Consider the following 7,998-nt stretch of genomic DNA (forward strand, 5'->3'; position numbering starts at 1 on the left):
CCCCGAGAAAAGAGAATTATAGAATTTGAAAAGCACCCTCCACCACTCCTAATCAAGATGGACTTAACACAACTGCTGAAAATTTATTTTATTTTATTTTATATTTTTGGTGAGGCGACCCTTAGTTGACCTCACAAATTGCAAGGAACTTGTCAGCTTAAAATCCCCCACCCCTCTTTTTTTAATTTATTTTTTATTTTTTATGCCTACAGAACCTGGTCTTCCTAGGTGGTCTCCCATCCAAGTACTAACCAGGCCTGACCCTGCTTAGCTTCTAAGATCAGATGGAATCAGGCTTGTTCAGGGCGACATGGCCATAGACAAGAATTTCTTAAAGGGCTTTTAAATAATGCCCCTTTGGAGGTAAAAGAACCAGGTAAGAAATGAAGAATTGTGTGTTAGTTACTGCTGAGTTATTCAGACAAAGATAATGAGAATTGGTTGGAAACAAAGATGTATTGTAAGGAGGAAGTTTTAAAGTTGTAGATTCTGGCTTTGTCTATATAAAAGTAATAATGAAAACACTGATAGTAGATGAGATGGCCAAAGGAGAGGAGAGGGCGAGGGAGATGAAGACAGAGATCTTGAAATTCAAGAGTGTAGACAAATGAATGCGGAAGCATACTATGGGTGAGGACAAAGAAAGAAAGGAAGAAGTAAATTTGGCGAAGACTGACACGAAATAATTTAAAATGTATGAAGAGAACCAGAAAAGAACACTATCGTGAGTGGCAAAGACAGAGTTTCAGAAGGAGCCGGTCAAACTAGGAAATAACTGGTTTAGGCAATTAGTAAAACTTAAGAAACCTAAGTTTCTATACAATGAACGGAAAAGGAGCCTCACACGGAAGTTAAGAAACGTGGGAAGCTGAGGCCATAAGTTTAAACCGATTTTCTGAAAAGTCTGTTAATGAAGAAAAGGAGGAAGAAGGAGAAAAACAGACTATTTATAAACTGATAGAAAGAAGGCCCACCAAACAGGGCAGAGCTTGGATTTCTCATCAAATAGCCACTTGCATTTTTTTGAATTTGTATCTTCTAATAAAATTTGTTGGTATCTTATTTGAGAAAATTATCTCTAGTGTGTAATGAATGGCAGCCACGTATGCAATCAAGATAATGAAAAATTGATGCTCATAGCGGACTCTAAGTCTGAGTGGGTTTGATGTTCACCAACACAATTAGATACCAGGAGTCAGACAGAGCAACCCGAGACTTACATCTTACAGAGATAAGCTCTCTCTTATTTTTTTATACATCGTTCTCAATTTTACTCCCGATGTTTTTCTTATGGTCCAGTAGAGAAAGCTAGTCTCACGTACGACCCAGCGTGACTTTTCTTGATTTCTTTTTTGAACCAAATTATTCTGGACCATGGGGATTGGGGTTGTTTGTCTCCATTGCCGGTTCAAGATGAGCAAAGAAATGAGCTTTCTGTGACAGAAAATGAGATCAGACACAAACGAAGAGTGTCCCACTGAGGAGGGACAGTGCCCATTTTATTGATCTCTTTTTAAATGAGTCTTCATGGATGTGGTTTAGTGATAGAAGCAGCAGAATGGGCACTAGAATGTGGGACTCAGAGCAACGGTAAAAACTGTTTATCAACCATGGACAGTGTGGCAGGTGTTTTCCATGCATTTATTGTCACATTCAATATTCCCAACTTCACTTTCCCATTTTACAGGCAATATTTAAGTAAAATATCTGAAAATTTAAGTAGTGAATAGAAAAACTCTTTGTAACTAGATGTGTTCAAAACAAGACTGCTCATTACATCTCATCTTTTTCTCCAAATAGAAAATGCTTTTTAACGGTCCATGAATCATTTAAGCATTTTCCAAAACAATGGCTTTGGAAATGAAATAACTTGGTACTGCTAATAAACTTTCCTGAATATTTTTTATGAGGAGCCATGGGGAGTTTTATTAAAATAAACATTTTTATTATAATTTGACACATACCTTGAAGCTATTGAGAAATCCTTTGTCAGCCCTTTCAAAACTGTTGAGGTCTGACTTTTGAAGTGAATATAAAAGCAGTCTATCTTTTTATTTGTTTAATTTTGTGATTGACAAAGTTTACAGTATGTTGTATTCAGATATTGAAAAATTTCGGCAGCTTACTGTTAAAGCAATATGTTTTTACCACGCTATTGAACAGTGCACCTTTTGACGGTGGCTTCCACAGGCTGGCAATGTTGTTAAGATTGAACACTTGGGTGATGAGGAAAAAATAACCCTTCAGCACACCATTCCTGTTATAACTTTTCCCCCCAAGTCTACAGTCGACATACAGGTATCATTCTTTGATTACCCCAGAGAAATTCCTGGAGTTGAAATTCTCGGAGCTGCCTGTAACAACACCTGCCTCAGGTCCCAACTCCAGCCCCTCAACACCTGTCTCCTAATGCCTAGTGGAGGGCACAGCCCATAGATGGCAGCTGTTCGGTGTCGAAGTGAGTGGAAGAAATGTAATGTTGAAGAAGCCAACAACTTACACAAACAATACCAGAACATGTCAGCAAGTCGGTGGCACTGAGGAGAATCCCTGGTCCACTTGTTAGAAACAACTATTTGTTTTACATTTATGATCTCTTGTTCTCAAATGATGTTTCCTTATTTTTCTTTATTTTTTCTGTTTTCTCCTTTCTTTTTATTTTGTTTTTCTCTCCTTCTTTCTTACCTTTCTTTCATCCTTCAATAATGTAAAACGTCTACTTTTACTGAACACTCATTTTAATAATCCCACCTTTGATGATGAGGAAAACTCGCTCAAAAATTTACACAGCTTACTCAAGAACTCATAGCTCCTAAGTGGCAGAGTCATTCAAACCCTGACTCAAAATCACGTTTCGCTAATATAAAAGAACATAAAAGTGGTTTTCTTCCCTATGAAGTTATCTGAATGGTGATCTCAGCCAGTATAGGCTCTCAAAGCTTCTATCCGCCTCAGGAGATTCTTTATTTTTTCTGTTTAGCTGAGGAACCCTAGTAGGCCACAAAGACTGAAAAATTCCCCCTGGCCCATTAGGCATAAAGAAGTTTAAGAAGAGGTCATGGGCGATTTTATCATCCTTGGCAAAAATACATCAATGCAAACATGTTCTTATAGAGTGCGCACCATGGGCAGTAAAATAATCACATACGAAATTGCTTTGTCTTTACTTCATCATCATTCTTTTCGTATCAGATATTCCTCGGATGGAATTCTTCAGGCCAACTGGCAGATAGCTTGACCTTTAAGTTCATCTCCGAGACTCTGAGATGGAATAGTGGCTCTGTGACTAATTCAATAAATACTTAAGTGCCAGGCAATTCTGTTTACTCCGTTCACTAACGCCACTAACACTGTCCGGAAGAAGATTAAGTCTTGTCAAGTGATACATAAATGAATATTAAAAAGCTCTTACCCTCAACACCTCCAACTACTTCAATGGTTTTATAAGCCTCTAAATCTTTATATTAATAATATTTGGTTCAAAATTCCTAGACTGCTTTGTATTTTCCCGATCGGACTCTGACTGATTGAATATATGGTGCCAGAAATAGGGAGTTGCCTAAGAAAATATATCTCTGTGAGGCTGTGGCTTAGTGGGTGGAAAGAAAATGAATGTTATGGGCCGGAAAGATGATGAACATATTACACTGTGACAGATAAACCTGTAGTATGGGGGGAAAGTGGTAAAACAGAATACTAGCGATGTGTGCAGGTGATATTGATTGTGCCAAGGTATAAAAGAGAGAAATTAACTCAGGGAAGTATCAACTGGTTTGCAAGCGTAAATGAAAACGAATAGTCTAGAAACCTGAAACCTTGAGTTGGAAGAAAAATCAACTGTTCTTAGACTTAAAACAGCAGGAAACAAAGTTGAGAAAGCCTTTAGGCAACAAAGGCCAATTAGAATCCAGCATTGCTAAAAAGATCAAATTAAGGGTGTAGACTTCTCACTCAATCCTAGTAGTTTAAAGTTACTGTTAAACTAAGAGAGAGACGGAGAGGTGGAGGGGCAGGGTTATGCAGGCGAAAAAGAGGATGAATAAAAAGTTTCAAAAAGAGGCTTATGGAGAGAGTTCAGATGCAGTTCTTGGTACGCAGAACCAAATGGAAGACAACGGATCAGACGCCTGCTAAGTTACTGAAGGAAATGTATTTCTGAGTATAAAGCTCTTGACTCATTGAGACTGAAAGAAACCCTTGGATCAAGACGGTCCAGGCTCACCTTGACTGTGGCCAGAGGGTCGCTGGGCCACTGGCACAGGAAGCAGGCAGAGCCAGGTGCACAGAGCATCACAGCCCAAGGAGCTCAGTGGCTGCCAACTAAGATTCCCGCTTCCAGGACAGACTGTTTCAGGGTTCACCAGTCACGATTTTCAAACTGCTGCTGACTGGTGGCTGTTGCGGGTCTTTCAGCCTTCTATCTTTTAAAGCAAACATTTTGCTGTGGTCGCTTCTGGACTTCAAGGTTGTACGTACTTCTGTGATGTGTGTGTTAATATATGGAAGCAGGTAACTTGTATTTTTAACCCATGGGTTTCTGGATGCAGCGTAGTCACGTTCAGATCTGATGATGAAACTATAATTAACTCAGGAATCCTATACTTTAAGCTGGACATAGTGACTAAATGGGATTTTTGGATTTCCTCATTGGGGAAGAGCGAAACGTGTTCTGTGATTAAAAGAAATAAGTTTTGGAGGCCTTTATGGTTCCCACCCTCTGGACTTCAGTCCCTTGAATAATCTCTTTTCCTAAGAGTGTGGGCAGAATCTGTAATTTGCTTCTAACCAATAAACCAATAGCAACTATCAGTCAGCAGAGAGAAGGTGAAGATGTGCCACTCCCAACATGACATGGCATTATACGGCACTGCTGTGAGACAGTGCTCTTGTGATTATGTCGTGTTAGATCACATGTCTTGTGATCAAGCCCGTTCTAGAGCTTCTCTTTTTCTCTCCCCACACCCATTCTTTTGATTTCTCTATTGCTAGCTTTGAAGAAAAAGGCTGCTATAAATCCTAAAGCCACAGAGAGTGAATTCCACTAATGCCCTGAGAGAACTAGGAAGTGGACCTTTCCCCAGTGGAGCCTCAGGTGAAAAATTCAGCCCCAATTCTCGTCTTGATCGCAGCCTTGCAAGAATCTGGGTAAAGAACCCATCTGGGCCATGCTTGAACGCCTGACCTACGGAAAGCTTACAATAGTGATTTTAGAGCTCTAAGTTGGTTGTGATTTGTTAACTAGTAATAGAAACCTAACAAAGATGCACTTGGATACTTGGTGACCAGAAGGATCAACAGTAAAAGAGATGGATTGCAGACCACCAAAAATTTACATATTTTTTTCATGATTTAGAAGTATTATTGGGAAGAGGTTCCTTCTAGGAATGCATTCCCCATCTCCTTTTATCAAGATGGGGCCATGTGATTAGTTCTGACTAGTGCAATGTCACCAAAATGACCCATACCACTTCCGGGATGAGGTTTTTATGCACCTTACACGTGGTTTCTTCTTGTTAGACCGTATGTACTAAATGGTGGGATTATAATATAGGAAGGAGCCTGGGTCTCTGAAAAACTGTATAAGGCAAAACCATTCACCCACCGATTTTGTTGACATTTGGACTATAAAGTAAGAGAACAATAAACTTGGACAGAGTCTAGACACATCAATAAGCTACTGACACGTGGGACTTTTCATTAAATAAGTTAGCCTATTCTGACGCACAGAGTAAGAATAAAGTATTTTCACTGTTGCTATTTTTTTGTAAAGACAATTCCTGGAATTAATTTTATAATATTTAAGCGGCAAGTTTCAATATGCTAGATATAACATTACATTTCATCTCTGAACGTAAAACAAAACAAACTAAAAAATTAGCACTTCTAAATTAGTTCATGAATACATCAATTGAATGAGTGAATAGATTGAATAACATCATGCTCTACCCATTTTCTGAACCTGTCCATACATCATCAGAAATGAAAGTAATATATAATTGGCTCACCATAATCATGCGATTGAGAACGTGTTGAAGATCATGGACTTTGGCAACTAACAGGTTTGAACTTAAAGCACAAATCTGAAAAATACTCTATTGATTGTAGTTATTGACCACAAGGTCATCTGACCTTGACATAGTGATTTAACCTATTTCTCATTTATGTCATCTTGTAAATGTACATAATATTGATAATATAAAACTGTTGTGGGAAGATAACAACATACTTAGTTCTTTTCACTTAGTAGGTGGTCAACAGCGGCTAGGTCTCTTCCTTTCCCCCCTTTATCTTTACGTATCATAAAGTGTCAAACAGATAATGGGTGGCATCAATTAGGTATGACTTTTTTAGGACATTACTAATGGAAGTCATACATCAAAACATTAGGCCTTTCAGATCTGCAACTGTTTGCTGGATCTGTCCTCACTTTAAAGACATGACTTTAGGGCTTCCTCACATAACAAAGACTGTATTTGCTTTGAAATTCACACAGCACTTTGATTATAAAAGCAAAGTGACAAAATTATGCATCGGGAGTGATTACATCATTACAAAATACTCCAAAATGCTTTGTGCTCCTGTGATTTTTAACTAGAAAGTAAAATTCTGTAAAATCTTTAGTAACAGCAACTCATGCATGTGTGCGCATATGTGTGTATATTTACAAATTATTCAAGAGCTGAAGAAAAATCTGAAAATGGGCTTGCCGTGCGGTAACGTCAGAATTTAATGAACAGCTCTTTGCCACTCACTCTCCCCCGTACACACTGTGCTCAATCGATCTTCGTTCCTTTTGAGTTGCTGTCTTTCCTCCCCATAGGCCTCACCCAGTCTTATCTCACCCACTCTTATCCATTTTTCAAATTTCATTTCAAGCTCCTCTTCTGCAGCCCTCCCCTCGGGATTTCGGCCTTTGTTACCTGCTTTTGGTCCCGTGTGTTGCTGGCATGGGATACACAACTGGCCTAGGCAAGTGGGGTTTACATTCTGATGGTCCATTTTCATAGCATAAAGTTCTAACTCTGCAGAGCAGTGGTACTCAACTTTTGTGGCACCAGGGACCGGTGCTCCCGTGAGGATCTAATGCCTGATCATCTGAGGCGGAGCTGATGCTAGTGCTGGGGTGTGGCTGCAGATACAGATGAAGCTTCACCAGCTCGCCTGCCCACTCACTGCTCACCTCCTGCTGTGTGGCCTGGTTCCTAACAGGCCACAGACTGGTACTGGTCCACAGCCCAAAGTTTGGGGACCCCTGCCATAGAGGGTATTGGTATGGAGAGGTGTAAACCAACCTGAATGCTGTTGAAGAACACCAATTCTGAAGGGGTCAAAGTGTGAGTTTTGAAGTTGGAGTCACAAGAGATCAGACTACTAAATGGCAAAGAGGCATAAAATCTTTTTGTAAAGCCAGAAGATGAAAAATTCCTGAGTGAGCAGATTGTCCTAGACTGTCCTACAGAGACTGTCTTCCCTTTGTATTTATAAGACTTCTCTGCTTCTATTCATAGATTAGGATGTCAGACTATGTGGCCTAAAGAATTATGTCTTGGTAGCTGAGTAACAGTGTTCTAGGTCTGGTTTCACAAGTTATTAACTGTGTTATCTCACTCATTCTGCTGAACTGCTTCTGAGCCTTGGTTTAATAAGGGTACAAGAGGTCAAGCAATGCCCCCATCTCATGGAAGGCTGGGAAACTCAGTGAGATAATGCATCAGGAAATGTCTGCAAACTCAAAAGTACTGAAGAAATACTAGAAGTTATTATCGTCTGGGCTATAAAATTGAGCACCAGTTAAAATTTTTTTATTTGTTAACTCTATCATAGATATAAAATGCTAGTTTTTCAACCTATAATAAAAACATTTTGATGAAACAAACTCATATGTCATATTGTCACTAATGCTTCAAAGTGTAGGTTCAGGAATGTATTAGACACTTAATGCATGCTTGATGTCAATAAATGTTTTTCTCTCTGCACATTTATTCAACTTCTGGTTTT

General features: G+C 39.2%; 1 pseudogene; it reads right to left on the minus strand.

Moving 5' to 3' along the window:
• Nucleotides 1-203: 203 nt before the first annotated feature.
• On the minus strand, nucleotides 204-322 carry LOC118608885 (annotated as a pseudogene).
• Between the last annotated feature and the right edge of the window lie 7,676 nt (nucleotides 323-7,998).

The sequence above is a fragment of the Rousettus aegyptiacus genome, unplaced genomic scaffold, assembly GCF_014176215.1.
Source record: "Rousettus aegyptiacus isolate mRouAeg1 unplaced genomic scaffold, mRouAeg1.p scaffold_m13_p_10, whole genome shotgun sequence".
NCBI classification, from domain to species: domain Eukaryota; kingdom Metazoa; phylum Chordata; class Mammalia; order Chiroptera; family Pteropodidae; genus Rousettus; species Rousettus aegyptiacus.